Here is an 18,613-nt window from a genome sequence, read left to right as displayed (position 1 = left end):
GGACATGTCGTGAGTTTTACGCATCGGGGACACACTGCGTGAAAATCACGGAATGTCTGAACAGCCCCATTGACTAACATAGGTCCGTGCGACGTGCGTGATTTTCACGCGCGTATCATGGACGCTAAACATGTTCGTGTGAATAAGTCCTTAGTGACAATAGTACTATAAGAGGGCTGATTTCCCCAATTACAGTGGAAAAACATGGTGTAAAATAGGTAGGAAAATATAAAGTCCCACAAAGGTCTTTTCTGACCTTTGGAGGGACAGACCATAATAATAATAATAAAATAAAAGTAAAATAAAGTGCAAAAAAAAAATCCATAAAATACCCACCCCAAAAAAAACGTTTCCCCCCCGCCAATCATTGTCGTAACGCTAGCGCTGAGCCAATTACCCTAAAATAGACACATAATATTTTACAATTTACGGTATACAAGGACAATCACAAATAAAAGGTCTATTTTAGGGTAAAACTAGGTTATTACCAGAAAAAATGGCTAAAATGTAAAAAAAGCTATTTTTGGACTATTATTTTCGAACTTCAAGTCAAAAAATTCTAAAATGGCAAAAAGGGTGTGTATAAAAGTAATAAAAAATTAAACCTGCATTGTCTACGGAAAAAACATCGCAAAAATCATGTCGCTAGCCCAACAAATAAAAGTTATAGCCGTTTGACTAACGCGTGCTAAAAATGGCTAAACGGTCCTGGTCCTGAAGAGGTTAAAAAAGGCTTAGATAATTTCCTAGAACGATAATACAATATCAACTCATATGAATGTGCAGAATTTTTGTTTCATACCTTCCCTTTTTCCCATCCCTTGGTTGAACTTGATGGACATAGGTCTTTTTTTTTTAACCATACTAACTATGTAACATACTGCACACGACCGTAAAAACTCCCGTTATTACGGGTCGTAATTACGACCCGTAATAACGGGCTCATAGACTTCTATTGGCGACGGGTGCCTTCCCGTTTTCTCACGGGAAGGTGCCCGTGCCGTTGAAAAAGATAGAACATGTCCTATTTCAGGCCGTAATAACGGCACGGACAGTCCATAGAAGTCTATGGAGCTCTCGTAATGACGGATGGCTACATGTGTGCACCCGTCATTACGGCAGCGTTGCTAAGCGACGTCAGTAAATAGTCACTGTCCAGGGAGCTGAAAGAGTTAACTGATCGGCAGTAACTCTTTCAGCACCCTGGACAGTGACTACCGATCATAATAAACCTGTAAAAAATAAAAAGACGTTCATACTTACCGAGAACTTCCTGCTTCCTCCAGTCCGGTCTCCCGCCCGTTGCCTTGGTGACGCGTCCCTCTCGACATCCGGCCCGACGTCCTGGATGACGTTTCAGGCCATGTGACCGCTGCAGCCAATCACAGGTCAATCCCAGACTGCAGCGGTCACATGGACTGCCGCGTCATCCAGGGATGTCGGGCTGGATGTGAAGACAGGGACGCGTCACCAAGACAACGGCCGGTAAGTATGAATTTCTTTAACTTTTATTACAGAAAGGGCTGTCCCTTCTCTCTATCCTGCACTGATAGAGAGAAGGGGCTGCCGATTAGTGCAGTGCTATTTTGCTGCCAAAAACGTGCCCGTAAATACGGGTGGAATACGGGTGACACCGGACCCATATTTACGGGCACGGGTTCGTAAATACTGGTGCAAAACGGGTCGAATACGTGTGACACCGGACCCGTATTTACGCCAGTATTTACGGGTGGGAAAAAATACGGTCGTGTGCATGAGGCCTAACTATGTAGCTTCTGAATTAGTGTTGTTGTGGGCATCATTGGCACAGCACTAGTAAACAGATTTTCCTATTATACGAGTTTGTCATATGGATTTTATTTGTGGCGAGTCAGACTAACTGTACATTTTTTGGAATAAAGCGGCCACATTACTTAATCACGCTCCACTACGAAATACAAAAACTTTCCAAAAGAGCTGTGCATGGTCACGTGTGCTTCTGAATACAAATCGAGAGGCCAAGAATGCACAGACACTTTTTTGTTGCGTACAGAGGAAACAAGACACATAGCCCGCAGATGGAGTCAAGGGACACATGTAAAGCTCTAATAATGTAACAGGTTGTCCAACGCTGGTCCACAATGTTGGCTAATGCTTTTTCCAGCAGAGTGTCAGAAATACCAATATACTGTACTATAGGTCATTCTGGAATATTCAATCCCCAAGGTCACACAACAGGGTGCACTTTAATGAGAATTATGATAATGTTAAGAAGCTGCCTGTTTTCTTGGAATGCTCCTTGTAGTACATATTTTTAATAAACCTTTCTGCCAAAATCCTCTGCTCATAAATTTGGAAACTCACCAAGCTTTTCATTTGATCACATTTTTCTGCCTTAAAAATGTCAGGCTTTCCAAATATTTAGGAATGTTGAAGTTTGTTTGCTACTATGATGGAAGGCTTTACAAAATAATTTCATCTGGAGCTGTAGATATGTCCAGATTGGCCCTCATGCCTGTGCATACCCGACAAATACTAAAATAAAAAATACATTTATTTACTTAAATAAGTCGACTACGCTATTGATTCTGTCAAAACAACGGAGACAAACGGAAACCATTGGCACTGGATCCGTCACCATTGAAATCAATGGTGATGGAAACGAAAACCTATGTTTTTCGTTTGTGTCAGTCAGGGCTCCATTTCGACGGAAAGCTCCGAAGGAACGTCAGAATAGAGCCCTGACGCAGATGTGAACGAAGCCTTAAAAACACATTTGCAAATAATGAGAAAATAAAACTAGGCATCCTAACAGCACTATGCACGCTACCATCCGATGTGACCTCCGTCAGGATACAGGTTGTTGCAATCGGAACAATAGTAACCGCAGATGCACGGTGATATATAACGACAAGTCAGTAAATGCTTGGCTGGATTCATACATTGTCAGATATGGTTCACTGCTTACAGGGAAGAGGCATTTCCAGCAGGATCATCTAAAATATCTTAGTCAAAGTCTGACAACAATCTAAGCGCATGGTCTTTGATTTAGATAAAACTCTGCTTAGAATGCTGTATCAGGTTTTCATTAAGCCAAATCTACAAACAAGGCCAGAGGGATCTACAGGGCTTGTTCAATCTAGAGATCAATGGTGATCTGAGGTCTTCAGACATTTGGATCTACGTGGGGAAAAAAAAATGCCTAAGGCCCCATGCACACGACCGTAAAAACTCCCGTAATCACGGACCCATAGACTTCTATTGGCCACGGGTACCTCCCCGTATGCTTACGGGAAGGTGCCCATGCCGTTGAAAAAGATAGAACCTATTTAAGGCCGTAATTACGGCACGGGCAGCCCATAGAAGTGTATGGGGCTCCCATAATTACGGGTGACTACGTGTGTGCACCCGTAATTACGGGAGCGTTGCTAGGTGACGTCAGCAAATAGTCACTGTCCAGGGTGCTGAAAGAGTTAAACGATCGGCAGTGATAGAGAGAAGGGCTGCCGATTAGTGCAGTGCAATTTTGCAGCCAAAAACGTGCCCATAAATACGGGGGGAATACTGGTGACACCGGACCCATATTTACGGGCACGGGTCCGTAAATACTGGTGCAATACGGGTCGAATACGTGTGACCAAGGACCCGTATTTACGCCAGTATTTACGGGTGGGCAAAAATACGGTCGTGTGCATGAGGCCTTACACACCGACTACAGTAGTCATTATGTGCATAAGGGGGGAAAAGACTCAATCTTCTGACCGACGCCAAGCACGTGGCAAGATTTGAAAGCCATTACAAGGAAAGAATGATTGTAGATCTTCTCAGTTAATAAATCAAATAAAACCTCATACAGGGAGACTCACGCCGTCTTCTTCCGCAGGTCATTGTTACATAGGTGGGAAAAAAGATTTAGGTCCATCAGGTTCAAGCTTTCTCAATCAATTACACGTCTTTCATTTCTAGATTAGTTATAACCCTCAATACCATTCGTCATTAATCAAACATCTCGTCCCTTTTATAAATGAGGACATAGAATCTGCCATTACTACCTCTTGGCGAAGGGCATTCCTAGTTCTTTGTATGGACCACACACCTATTTATACATGTAAATGAGCCACCTCTAAGGCGCCTTTTTTCCAAGCTGAACAAGCCAGACTTTTCTAGCCTCTCATCCCATCTACTAATCTAGTCTGACACCTTTGAACCCTCTCCAGCCCTCCTAAATCTTTTTTTCAATGTGGAACCCAAAACGGAACCCATATTGGAGAAGTGGTATTACAAGGTATTTATAGAGGGCTAATATTACATGGAATTACAGGATTTTACTTCTGGTTTCAAAAACCCTAAAATATTATTTGCTTTTGCAGCTGCTGCTTGACATGGAGTACTGCTTCTTAGCTTATTTGTAACACTAAAGTCCATCTTTTGTTCTGTTATCCGGTTTTATTGTGCCCTGAAATATACAATGAGTTGAAGTGTTCAAGGTATATCAGCAATACATGCCAACAGTTTGATATAGAAGCCACCATACTGGACTCCAAAAGAGCTTGGAAATACACTGTTTCGCACCGTCGGTTGGGAAGCTGCCCGAACTCCTTCAGGTCCTGCCACACAAGCTTGGTCTAAAGGGGACCTAATGAATAAGTTCAATAGGAAGTCCTCAAATTCTTTTCTATTTTGAAAAAATGCATTGCAAGTAAAGCATATGTAAATGAAATGGCATGCATCCATAAGTTACGCTGGGATGAATGATCTTCTTATGGACTGTTAATCCAGCCATGTGCATTGGGGTGTTGTAAGCGTTTAAGCTGCACGTCATTGAAATAAAAACATGCCTGTCTGGATGAAACTTGCAGTTAGGTTGTCCGTCCATCTACATTCTTACTACCAGATGAACTTCCTATTTGGCTGGATTCATACACAGCGTTTTGCTGCGTTTTTCACTGCTTTTTTTGTTGTTGTAAAAAACACTGCGATCAGATGTTACTTTAAAATCTATAATAAAACATGAGACAAAGAGTCTTGGTTTGTGGTGTTTTGTGGTCAGTGGCACATATTAAAAATGTTACAAAATAAAAAATTCCACTGCTTGAAATTCATGGCGTTTAACAAGGATTTTTAAAACGCTGCATTAAAAAAAGTGCAAGGCCAGGATCACACATGAAGTTTTGGCTTCGGTTTTTTTAATCAAACAGTGGACACAAAAGAAAGGAGATGCATCAGTCTTTTCTCTATACCTTTCCTTCCTTTCGGATCCACTGATTGCTTTGGCTCAAAAACAACAGATCTAAAAACAACATTAAAACTGTATGTGAGATCCTGGCCTTAGGTTTCCCACAGTAGTTGGGACATGGTAGGGGAAACCATGTTGGTGCTAATACTGGGATAGGAATCCGACATGACATAAGTATGATTGGTGGAAGTCCTCTTCCCAAAAACAAGGGGGGGTCAGGAAAGGAGGCCAGACGTGAACATTTACGCTCCATTAAGGTGAATTGTTGTTATAAGAGCGTTACTGCTCTGGAGATTAATGTCTCGAACCACTAGGGAATTTCCCCTAATAAAATAAAAAATAGCTAAATGTGCCCCAGCCCCCCAAACTCTCGACCATGGGAGCCTGCATGTAAAGAAAGCTAGTCCCTCTTGATTGAGCCACTTTGACTTGGTCCAACTATAAATAGATAGGGCTGTACAAATCTCTAGTCAGGTAGCCAATCTGTCAACAGACTCCTCTTAACCCCTTAGTGACCAGCCCATTTTAGGCCTTAAAGGAACAGTGTCATCACAAATTATTTTTTTATATGTTAAAGATGTTAGTGCTTTATTAAAAACGTTTATATTCATTTGTGTGTTTGTGTTTTACTTTTTCTTATTTTTACACTTTTTCTTCCCTATGGGGGCTGCCATTTTTTGTTCCATTTCTGTGTGTGTCGATTAACGACACATACAGACATGGAATACGGCAGCCACAGTCCCATAGGGACTGCGAACGGCTCCCGTCCCATTGACTGCAGTGTACGGCGTCTGTGTGGGAACTGCGCATGCGCCGCTCCCACACAGTCCTATTCGAAATTGGCGCCGTCCGGCGCCATTTTCCTGTGGACCGGAAGTCGCGGCCGGACAGTAATATTACTACTTCCGGTCGCGGCTTCCGGATTTGTGCACTTGCACCAGCGGCAGCAAACGGAGCGGACGGGCCGGAGGGAGCCGCGGCGGCAGGAGCAGGTAAGAGATTTCAATGTATGTTCGTGTTTACTACTGTATGTAAACCTACTACACTGTGGGTTAGCTCAAAAAATGGCGACACACAGTGTAGGAGGTTACACCGTTCAAACCCCTCGTTTATCCCGGCACTAGCCAGGATAAAGGAGGGGGGGATGCTGAGAGCTCACTAGAGCGAGGGCTTTTAACCCAATGTTGCAATGCTGCAATTTTGGGAACAGCTCCATCTAGTGACCAAAAATGGGTAGTATTATAAATTAGAAATAATTTATAATATTTCCTGGACTCGTGCAAAAAAATAAAAAAAATTTGAACAATGTTTAAATCACCCACACACTAAATGTTTAATTTTTTTAAAAAAAACATGTTTTTCTGGCAACACATTCCCTTTAATGACCAAGCTATTTTATTCGTTTTTCTATAGTCGCATTCAAAGAGCTATAACGTTTTTATTTTTTCGTCTACATAGCTGTATGAGGACTTGTTTTTTGCAGGATTAGTTGTGCTTTTTAATAGCACCATTTTTGGGTACATATAATTTTTATATTAACTTTTATTAACCTTTTTGGGGGGGATTATAACAAAAACCTGAAATTCCGCCATTGTTCTATGCGTTTTTAAATTGATGCCGCTCACTGTGCAACGTAATTAACATGTTACCTTTATTCTATGGGTCGGTACGATTACGGCGATACCACATATGTAGGAGGTTTTTTTATGTTTTACGACTTTTGCACAATAAAAACACTTTTGAACTAAAATTATTTGTTTTTGCATCATCGCTTTGCAAGAGCTGTAATTTTTTTATTTTTCCATCAATGTAGTGATTTTTTGGGCTTGTTTTCTGCGGGACAAGACGTAGTTTTGAATGGTACTGTTTTGGGGTGCATGGGACTTATTGATTCATTTTTATTATGACTTTTTTGGGGGGCAATGGAAAAAAATTGCAATTTCGCCATGGTTTTTTGCGTTTTTTTTTTACGGTGTTCACCTTTTTTTACTGTACTTTTTAGTAATAATCTTCATTTCACTTTGATGACTTATTTTATTAGTCCCACTAGGGGACTTTACTGTGCGATGTTCCGATCGCTGCTATAATGCTCTGGTATACTTCGTATACCAGAGCATTATTGCCTGTCAGTGTAAATCTGACAGGCAATCTGTTAGGACGTGCCTCCGGCGCGTCCTAACAGGCATATGTCCAGGGCAGACCTGGGGGCTTTTATCAAGCCCCCGGCTGCCATGACACCCCATCGGAGACCCGCGATTGCATTCGCGGGCCGCCGATGGGTGACAGAGGGAGCGCACTCCCTTTGTAAACAAAGTTAAATGCCGCGGTCGCTATTGACGGCGGCATTTAACGGGTTAAACGGCCGCGATCGAAGTAAACTTCGATCGCGGGCGTTGGAGCAGGAGCTCAGCTGTCATCAGACAGCAGAGCCCCGGCTCCTGCCTGCACGGGAGACCCGTGCAGGACTTAGACTAGGCTGACATGAAAAGGAGTCAGCCTAGCCTAAAGCCCATTAGTGACTCACGTGAAAAGGCGTATTGGTGGTCACTAAGGGGTTAAAGGGGTTGTCTGAATAAGAAAACACATTTTCAGACACTATTAAGACATTGTGAGTTAATAGAGGAGTCCTTTATTAGTAACCTTCATCAATTAGCCATAGCGAGGAGCAGCCACAAAGAGCTCTCCCAGAATCCGGCACGTCCATGAGTTCCACAAACAAATGACTTCAGTAGCATGTAATGCTTCATTACCCCAGTGGTGGCACTGTAGGAGAGTTGAACACTTCCTGTCAGTTACAGCCCAGTATCAACCCTACATAATATTCCTGAAAACCAAAAGGCACAATGTAATAAATAAAAAAAATAAAAAAGTTAAAAACTAAACAAGCAAACTAATCCACTAATGTAGTACAACCGAAATGGCAGAAAGAATGTCACACACGTATATAAGAACCTCTATAGGAAAAGTCTAGTAGACAGGATACAATTACTGCTGTCTCGCTTCAAGGAACAAATGGCTACTTGTCCAGCAAATAAGGATCCATGAAGAGGAGAACATGGCACTGAGCTTCACACCGCTACATTGCAATTGACTTTTACTCCAGGCGTCTGTGGAATGCCGGATCCTTGGGGAGCCACAACTCCCACTATTCAGACATTTAACTCTCTAGACTCTGACATGTTTTACAGCTACATATAAAATCAATGGAGGCGATGGATGAAAACAAGTAAAGAGCAGGTTTCTGAATTCCTACTATAAACATCACCTAATCTAACATATAACCTGAAAGATGAAGTAAAAAGGCAATAAACAGGAAAGCGTCAGGTCAGCACATGGTTTATTATAAAGCTATAATCTAGTGGTGGAGACTCCACAATGGGCCAATGTCATTTAACCCTCTCAAGGCTACACGTTTACAGACAGGTTTGCAGCAATCCAAGTATTAAAATAAAAAAACTATAGATGTCCTGCTCTACTATGGAGAATTGAGTCTTGTATTTCAGAGCTGCCACAACTTTATTGCGCTTTTTTTGCTTTCTTATATCGGCTAAAATCACAGGCAAACATAAGAGTGGATACAAAAAAAAACAAAAACAAGGGAACAGAGTAATTTCCTTTATACTTGACCTTTTTTAGTCCAGTTCTATGTTTGGCTAAATAAAAATTCATGAAAAACTTGCATGTGTCATTCCACTCCTAAAACTGATAAAAATAGGATATTTTTGACTAAAGCTGGCCATAAATTAGGCATTTAAGACGGCAGTTTTCGGAATGACATGATTACGGTTGGTTTGTGATGGTTGTTCTAAAAAACATATGTCTGAAGTCCAAGCAAAAAATTGCTGATCGATCTCTGCCTTAACATGTGGCTTGGTACGGTTTGGTGAACGATAACGACTGGAAAATTTCGACACGGCAGGTTAACTGCCGCAGATACACTATATGGACAAAAGTATTGGGACACTTGAACATCACACCTACACACCGACATCCCATGCTAAATTCATAGCCATTAATATGGAGTTGGGCCGCCCTTTGCAGCTAAAACAACTTCCACTCTTCAGGGAAGACTTTCTACAAGATTTTGTATCGTGTCTGGGGAATTTTTGCTTATTCGTCTAGAAGAGCATTTGTGCGGTCAGTCACTGATTTTGGTTTAGTGGGCCAGTCAAGTAGTTCCAGAACAAACGCACCCCACCATGTCTTTATGGACCTTGCTTCGTGCACTGGGTCAGTCATGAAAGGAACAGGAAAGGGCCGAACCCCAAACTGTTCCCACAAAGTTGAAAAGATACAAATATCCAAAATGTCTTGGTATACTGAAGCATTAAGATTTCCCTTTACTAAGGGGGGCCTAGGCCAACCCCTAAAAAACAACCCCATAGCATTATCTCTCCTCCACCAAACTTTACAGTTGGCACAATGCTGTCAGGCAGGTAACGTTCTCCTGGCATTCACCAAACCCAGACCCGTCCATCAGACTGCCAGCTAGAAAAGCTGCAGAGTCCAGTGGCGTTGTGCTTTACACCACTACATCTAACGCTTGGCATTGTACGGCTTGTATGATGCTGCTCGGCCATGGAAAGCTTCCGACGCACAGTTTTTGTACGGATGTTAATGCCAGAGGAGGTTTGTAACTCTGCAGTTATTGAGTCAGCGGAGCGTTGGTGACTTTTATGCACTATGAGAATCAGCACTTGGCGACCCCACTCTAACTTTACATGGTCTGCCAGAAGTTTTGCCGGAAGTAATAGCATAGTCGACTACGCTATTGCTTCCGGCAAAACTATGGGTCCGGTGCACCACAGAGACAAACAGAAACCATGGGCACCGGATCCGTCACCATTGAAAATCAATTTCCGTCTGTGTCCGTTTGCGTCTGTTCAGGGTCCCGTTCTGATAGAAAGCTCAGACGGAACGTCAGAATGGGACTCCAACGCAGATGGGAATGAAGCCTAAGCGCTGCCGCTTCTTCATTCTGACGATTGTCGGGGTCATGGCACATTAGATAAATGATGGCAGACCCAACAACCAAATATGCATGGGGCCTCCCAACTGTTCCCCGACACAGATGTTAGTGTAAACATGGAACAGTGATAAGACACATCTGGCAGTGTCTCGGGCACCCCTCCCCAACATGTCTCTATCGGAGGATGTGTTGAATCCATCTAGATTACTGTATTTACAGGTTTGTTTTTTTTCTAATGGCCCTGCAAATAAACCGGCATCAGCACATCAGGGGTGCCCAATCGGTAGCACTCTGAAATATTATCTTGTAGCACCACCGTCCTTGTATGACTCAACAACAGAATTGCAACATACTATAAACTCAGTGTTTCTCAAATATTCATCCAACGCTGCCTGAAAGATCCTGGAGGAGATGGGTAGGATGAGGAAGGTGCACGGACGAGGAGGAGGAGCGTGGTTGCTGCAGTGTCAGCCACCTCAGCACTGAACATCTGGAACATCACTTACACATCCATGTAAACCAGAAATATACCCACAAGGTTAAAAAGTAGTTGACATTAAAAAAATAAATATTCAGATTCTTATTTTCACCCAGTTCAAAAATGTTATTAAATTACACATTTACTTTTATATTTATTTAGTTTATTGCATCCAGACAATAAATCAAACTTAAATCCCACCCCACCACATACCATTCATCACAAGCAGGCTGACCATTACTGGAATTACAGAAGTCACGTACTCTTGGGGAGTCACAGTGCTTTATCCCACCCCTTCTTAGGGGGTGGGGGGCGTTCACTGAAGATTTGGAATATGGTGAATCAAGAGTTTTACAGATGTGCAGGTTTTGGAAGGCAGTTGTTACAGCCATTCAGCCAAAAAATTATATAATAAAGGACAAGTCAATAATTTAATGGAAAAATAGTCTTAAAATACATATATAAACGCAATCCATAGAGTCAGATTTAAAAAAAAAACAAATTGTATAAAGGAATAAGGAGAATATTCAATCTAGGATGTTAAAAGTATTACAAATTATTTACAATACAGAATTTAGAACAGATCACAAATAACGAACAAAAAAAAATAATAAATCTGAATCATTTCTGACAAGACTCACAGAAGTCTGGGAACTTTAAAGTAGAGGAAGCAGCAGGGGGATTGCGGAGTGGGATAGGAAGGTGGAATGCTCTGCCACGTATATATCTATATATGCTCCCCTCCCCCAGCTGGGGAATGTCATCCAGCACAGTCAGACCCCAGTGCTTTCCCCACTGCAGTAGTGGAGACTGTAGCCGCATTATAATCCAGCTGCTGCTTCCATCCCAAACTAGGAAAACTTCCCCTTTTCCAAATAAGTCACAAGAGAGAAACGTAACGATTAGACTAGAAAGTTCTGGTATCGCCAGGAGTGAAGCGCTGGGCAGGCATAGGGGAAGGCTTCTTCTATCAAACATGCAAGTAAAACCAGACAGAGACAACTTCTGCATTGTACAGAAACCAACTGCAATGAATGGAGCTGCCTGGCACTGCACGGGTCAATCAACAGGCACCCACCTAAAAGCGGACATCTGCAGGACTAGAAAAGATACAGTCCATACTGGGGGTATAGAAAAGGACTATATAGACTATAGTTTATCAGAAAGAGGATCTATATGGCTTATAGCGCCCCAAAATTACAATTCAAAAGGTGAAGGATTTTGCACATTTACAGATCACTACTCAATGGAGATTAATAATAATAATAAAATATATATATGACTTTAAAAGTTTTTTTTATCTGATTGGATCTGATCGTATTGGTACCACCGATGTAACGATTGTAGGAGGCTCTTGTGTTGATCATAATTGTTACATCTATGAAGTATATATATATATATAATGTACACACAGAAGTGACAGGGTGATCTAGTGAGCAGAACTTGGCACCTTCGCCCTAATGTATTACATAGCAGATGTGGGACCATCAACGACACTTCCCAAAGTTTCCTCAACGTCACCTGCAGACTAGAAAGTAAACTTCTCTGCAGCGGGAGCATTGCCCCCATAGTAAGCAGGGAATGCGCTCACCTCGTCTTGTCGCAGCGCTGCGGTCAGTCACTATGAAGTCGCTGGTTTCTCCAGAGTCTCAGCCGCAGGCTCCGGCCCGTACTTTATATCCTCCTGTCCCCTCCACCCCTCTCTTGAAGCTTCTTCTCCAGCTCCCCCCTCAATCTTCACTACGTGAGACTCCTCACACCGGCCCGGAGAACCAACGCAGGCGCAAACTTGCTACACAATACGCATGCGCCAGCTCATTCGTTCTCGAAATGTTCCGAGTATATACGAAGTCCCTCGGCCTATGCGCTGCTGACGAGCTGGAGATGCACGGAATGCTGAAAAGTCATGTGGAGAAAAAGGGAATAAACAGCACGTGACAACTAACCGAGCCACTTCATTTTACAGCCTGCCCTAGAAAGAACTGCAAGGTGATTGGTTGCTATGGGCAACTGCACTATACAGAAAATCATATTTACCAACTTTTTCTCATGCCCCGCCCATCTATGTAGGACACTCCCCCAAAACTACAGCATTTAAATCACAAATTGTGCATAAGACCCTTTCATCACAACCCAAATTAATTAAGACCCCCCTAAACAAATACAGACACCAGACCGCCTGAGTAAATACATACCCTAGACCAGACCCCTAAATATAGGACCCCTTAAATAATTACAGACCCACCCAAGTAATACAGACCTCAGAACAGATGCACAGAGTGTCACCTCTGAGTTTTTTGCCAGTACGTGGGGCACCCAGCAGATTTACCTGCTCTTTCGTGAGATCTCCCCTTTTTCTGGTACATTCCGAGGGAGTTGGCAAGTACGCTTAAAACCCAATGGGCACTAAAAAAAGACCAATATGGCTCTGGCACTTTGTCTATAAAGTGGGCAGCTTGGTGGTCTTCCACGATTTGACGGTCTGATATAAATATAATGTTAAAACATAATGAGGATATACATTTTACAATAAAAGGACGCTACGTTTAATTTTCATGTCAAACATTTCCATATGGCTGGGAATACACCTCAAGAGTTCCATTCTGTCCAAGCAAGTAATTATTGGAATGATCATGTGGACGGGACATTTATTACACAATCAGATATTTTGCTATAGTGGGGACAATCATTTTCTATAAAAATCCTTATTTACACTCACTATAATCTTGGCAATATAAGGGCCTGTTCACATCAGCGTCGGGTTCCGTTCATCGGTTCCGTTAAGACTGGGTTCACACAGTTTTTTTGCAGGCAGAAAATCTGCCTCAAAATTCAGTTTGGAATTTTGAGGCAGATTTTGCTCTGCCTGCATGCCGATTTTTGCTGCGTTTTTTGCCTGCGGCAATTGAGCGCCCGGGCAAAAAACGGCACGAAATACGCTTTTTCTGCCTCCCATTGATGTCAATGGGAGGTCAGAGATGTAAATGCCCGAAAATACGAGAAAAAACGCCTCTGCCTCTCATTGAAATCAATGGGAGGCATTTTCCGACGTGGTTTCCGCATAAAAAAACTATGTGAACTGGTCCTAAACCTTTCTTTCGGAGGAACTGATGAACAGAAAGCCAAACGGAAACCATTTCAATAATAATGCTTCCATTGCAGTTGGTTTCCGTTTGTTTCCGTTCCGTAGGGTTTCCGTTTATTTGGTTGACTACACTATTGTTTCTGCAAAAAAAAGGAAACCTTACAGAACGGAAACAAACAGAAAACAACTGCAGCGGAAGCATTACCATTGAACTCACTGGTAATGCAAACAGAAGCTATGGTTTCCAATTGGCTTTCCGTTCATCGGTTCCTCTGACGGAAATGTCTAACGGAACCGATGAACGGAATCCCAGCGCTGATGTGAACAGGCCCTTAGTGATCATTAGATAAATACTTTTGGCAGATCAATCATCCCCCTAAGAGCTCGTGCACACGGCGGAGCTGTACAGTCTCTGTATGCTGCCATACGGCCTTCCCGTATTTCACGGTGTTGTCCCGTGAAACAGACCTCAAAGTGTTTGGGGCTATTTTCAAGTATGGTTCTGGGGCAGGTGTCTGAGCGTGGCGTTTCCTAGGTGGAACAAGGTGGGGATTATTAATGTCCGTCGAATGGGGATTCAAATGTTGGGAAAAGCCCCATGCAGTTCCCTATTATGTCTCCGTACAAAATAGAGCCGTAATACGGACATGTGCATGAGCCCTAATGGATGGTTATTTTTCCCATGTACACCACGATGCAATTGGTCTGATTGATCCGGCAGCTCAATAAAAATGAAAGGAGCGCTGGCCACACATGCGCACAAGCGTGACCGGCGCTTCATTAGTTTCTATGGAGCTGCCGGACACAACCCCGGAAGTCCAAGGTTTCTCATGGAGCACTTCGGGGGACTCTCGGTCCCCCATTGTCCTTATCGCTGGGGGTCGCAGCGGTCGGACCCCCAGCGATCACACATGTATCCGCTATCCTGTGGATGGGGGATACATGTGTTTTGTGGGACAACCCCTTTAAATGGCAGAGCGCTCCCCGCTCCCATACCTCCCTGCTCTGCCATAGTGTTCAGTGGCGTCGCTACCGCTGTAGCAGTCATGCCGGCTGCTAGCTGAGCCTCCGGCCATGGGGGGGCCGTGCCGGCGGGCAGCACAGGCCCCCTCATGCCCCATAGCAGCCGCTATTGCTGCTACAGCGGTAGTTACGCCACTGGTCTATGGGATCATTAGAGTTTGCGGATGCAAGTCTACTCTTATTGAGCAGACAAATCGTCTAATAGACTCATGTAGCAATATAAAAGCAACAATAAGAGGAGGTCAAGAAAGAACTATGCGAGTAGGCTGCCACTTACTTTAAGGGCTCATTCAGACAATCGTATATGTAGTCCGCGTGACGGCTATAAAAACAACGGCTGTCACATGGACTCATGTACTTCAATGGGGCCATTCACACAACCGTTGTTTCAGCAGAGTGTGTGAAGGGTCCGTGAAAACGTAGGACATGTCCAATTTTACTGCATGTCACGCATCCCTCCATAGACTATCTATGGGGATCCATGACAACGCGTCCCGCATGGCTAAAAAATAAGACTACAGTTTTTCTTGTACGAGGTTAGCCCGAGGTTAGCTACGCTCAGGAGAAAACAGCTCCGTAATTTCAGGCGTAATGGCATGTTGAGGCGCTTTTTCGCTGCGTCAATTATGGACGTAAATGGAGCTGTTTTTCCATGGAGTCAATGGAAAACGGCTCCATTTAATGTCTGAAGAAGTGACAGGCACTTCTTTGACGCGGACGTCTATTTACGCCCCGCCTTTTGATAGCGGGGCGTAAAAAAAATGACCGTCGGAACAGAACATCGTAAGACCCATTCAAATGAATGGGCAGATGTTTGCCGACGCTATCGAGCTGCATTTTCGGACGTAAATCGAGGCGGAAAACGCACAAATTACGTCCGTAAATAAGCCGTGTGAACATACCCTTAGAATACCTAGGAAGTTTATGAGTTGTGAATGTGGCCACTTTGGAAATGTCGATGTAGTGGTTACTTCCTACATTATACAATAGAATTACTGGCTCCCCATCTGATAACTATTCATGATTCCAATGCAATTACTTTATTCTATACTCATATACAAATCTAAAACGCCAAACCATTTGGCATGTAAAAGGTAGAGATGTTGAGAGTTAGATGCTAATCATAGTCTGACAATAGTGGTGTCTAACTAGATTTTTAAAGGGTTATTCCGGTAAGAAGTTATCAACTATCCACTGGATTGGCGATAACTGTTGGATCAGTGGGGGTCTGACCGATGGGACTCCCATTCCTCACCGGAATGGGGCCCCACGTTCCCCTCAGCTGCAAGCCCGCTGCCAGGTGGCATTAAACGGATCGCAGGTCTCAATAGAGCGGCAGAACGCATGCCTAAGTCCAAGGCATGGACGGAAATTAGCTCGGCACTTTGTTGGGTTATTTCATGAATAATGTATTAGTTTCTTGATAACAAGACCTGTGTGTGCAATAACAACAGCAGTTTAAAGAAGCATTTAAGTTGCCTAAAGCTACCATACAATTTAGACTAAAGTCATCTAAACCACCAATTTAATAATATCAGCCAAAGAACTAACGTGTATGTGGGAGTCTCTCAGGCTGGATTTCATCATGCGGATTCTTTTTTTCTCCCCTTGGAGATAATTCGCAACCAAATACAGTTCAGTCCAGAATTATTTGGACAGTGACACGATCTTAATGATTTGGGCTCTGCTGCCACCACATTGGATTTGAAATGAAACAACTGAGATGAAATTGAAGTGGAGACTTTCAGGTTTAATTCAAGGGGTTGAACAAAAATATCCTGTGAAGCGTTTGGGAATTGCAACCATTTTTCTACTCAGCCTCCTCATTTCAGGGGCTCAAAAGTAATTGTACAAATTAACATTACCATAAATAATATTTTTTTTAATACTTTGTAGAGAATCCTTTGCAGGCAATGACTGCCTGAAGTCTGGAACCCATGGACATCACCACACGCTGGGTTTCCACCTTTGTGATGCTTTGCCGGGCCTTTACTGCAGCGTCTTCAGTTGTTGCTTGTTTGTGGGTCTTTCTGCCTTAAAGAGGCTCTGTCACCAGATTTTGCAGCCCCTATCTGCTATTGCAGCAGATAGGCGCTGCAATGTAGATTACAGTAACGTTTTTATTTTTAAAAAACGAGCATTTTTGGCCAAGTTATGACCATTTTCGTATTTATGCAAATGAGGCTTGCAAAAGTACAACTGGGCGTGTTGAAAAGTAAAAGTACAACTGGGCGTGTATTATGTGCGTACATCGGGGCGTGTTTACTACTTTTACTAGCTGGGCGCTCTGATGAGAAGTATCATCCACTTCTCTTCACAACGCCCAGCTTCTGGCAGTGCAGATCTGTGACGTCACTCACAGGTCCTGCATCGTGTCGGCACCAGAGGCTACACTTGATTCTGCAGCAGCATCAGCATTTGCAGGTAAGTAGCTACATCGACTTACCTGCAAACGCCGATGCTGCTGCAGAATCATCTGTAGCCTCTGGTGCCGTCACGATGCAGGACCTGTGAGTGACGTCACAGTGCTGCACTGCCAGAAGCTGGGCGTTGTGAAGAGAAGTGGATGACACTTCTATACACAACGCCCAGCTAGTAAAAGTAGTAAACACGCCCCGATGTACGCACATAATACACGCCCAGTTGTACTTTTACTTTTCAACACGCCCAGTTGTACTTTTGCAAGCCTCATTTGCATAAATACGAAAATGGTCATAACTTGGCCAAAAATGCTCGTTTTTAAAAAATAAAAACGTTACTGTAATCTACATTGCAGCGCCTATCTGCTGCAATAGCAGATAGGGGCTGCAAAATCTGGTGACAGAGCCTCTTTAAGTTTTGTCTTAAGCAAGTGAAATGCAGCTCGATCAGGTTGAGATCTGGTGATTGACTTGGCCACTGCAGAATATTCCACTTCTTTGCCTTATAAACTCCTGGGTTTCTTTCGCAATATGTTTTGGGTCATTGTCCATCTGTACTGTGAAGCGACGTCCAATCACCTTGCTGCATTTGGTTGAGTTTGAGCAGAAAGTAAATCCCTGAACACTTCAGAATTCATCCGTCTGCTTCTGTCTTCAGTCACATCATCAATAAACACTAGTGACCCAGTGCCTTTGGCAGCCATGCATGCCCATGCCATCACACCGCCTCCACCATGTTTTACAGAGGATGTGCTGTGCTTTGGATCACGAGCCGTTCCAAGCCTTCTCCATACTTTCTTCCTCCCATCATTCTGGTACAGGTTGATCTTAGTTTCATGCTGTTCCAGAACTGGGCAGCTTCTTAGATGTTGTTTGGCAAAGTCTAAACTGGCCTTTCTATTTTTGAGGCTGATTAATGGTTTGCACCTTGTGGTGAACCCTCTGTATTTGCTCTCATGAAGTCTTCTCTTTATGGTAGACTTAGATACTGATACACCTACTTCCAGGAGGGCGTTCTTCACATGGGTAGATGTTGTGAAGGGGTTTTTCTTCACCATGGAAAGGATTCTGTGATCATCCACCACTGTTGTCTTCCGTGGATGTCCAGGCCTTTTGGAGTTCACGAGATTACCAGTGCGCTCTTTTTTTTTTTTTTTTTTTTTTCAAGAATGGACCAAGCTGTTGATTTGGCCATTCCTAACATTTGTGCTCTCTCTCTCTCATGGATTTCTTCATTTTGTTTAGCCTAACGATGGTCTGTTTCACTTGCATTGAGAGCTCCTTTGACCTCATGTTGTGGGTTCACAGAAACAGCTTCCAAATGCAAATGCCACCCCTGGAATCAACTCCAGACCTTTTACCTGCTTAATTGATGATGGATTAATGAGGGAATTGCCCATGCAAATAGCTTTTGAGATAATTG

At 43.2% G+C, this 18,613-nt stretch overlaps 1 protein-coding gene across 3 annotated transcripts in view; it reads right to left on the bottom strand.

Moving 5' to 3' along the window:
• P4HA1 (prolyl 4-hydroxylase subunit alpha 1) overlaps window positions 1-12,462 on the bottom strand; it is a 47,292-nt gene extending 34,830 nt beyond the window's left edge. For 2 of the 3 annotated variants that reach the window (XM_075841539.1, XM_075841542.1), the window contains exon 1: window positions 12,254-12,460. The gene's annotated coding sequence lies outside the window, so the exon portion shown is untranslated. Of the gene's footprint in view, window positions 1-12,253 lie in introns of all 3 variants that reach the window. The other variant, XM_075841541.1, reaches the window with a different exon arrangement.
• Between the last annotated feature and the right edge of the window lie 6,151 nt (window positions 12,463-18,613).

The sequence above is a fragment of the Rhinoderma darwinii genome, chromosome 11 (genome assembly GCF_050947455.1).
Source record: "Rhinoderma darwinii isolate aRhiDar2 chromosome 11, aRhiDar2.hap1, whole genome shotgun sequence".
NCBI classification, from domain to species: domain Eukaryota; kingdom Metazoa; phylum Chordata; class Amphibia; order Anura; family Rhinodermatidae; genus Rhinoderma; species Rhinoderma darwinii.
This window is presented reverse-complemented; position numbering and strand designations above follow the sequence as displayed.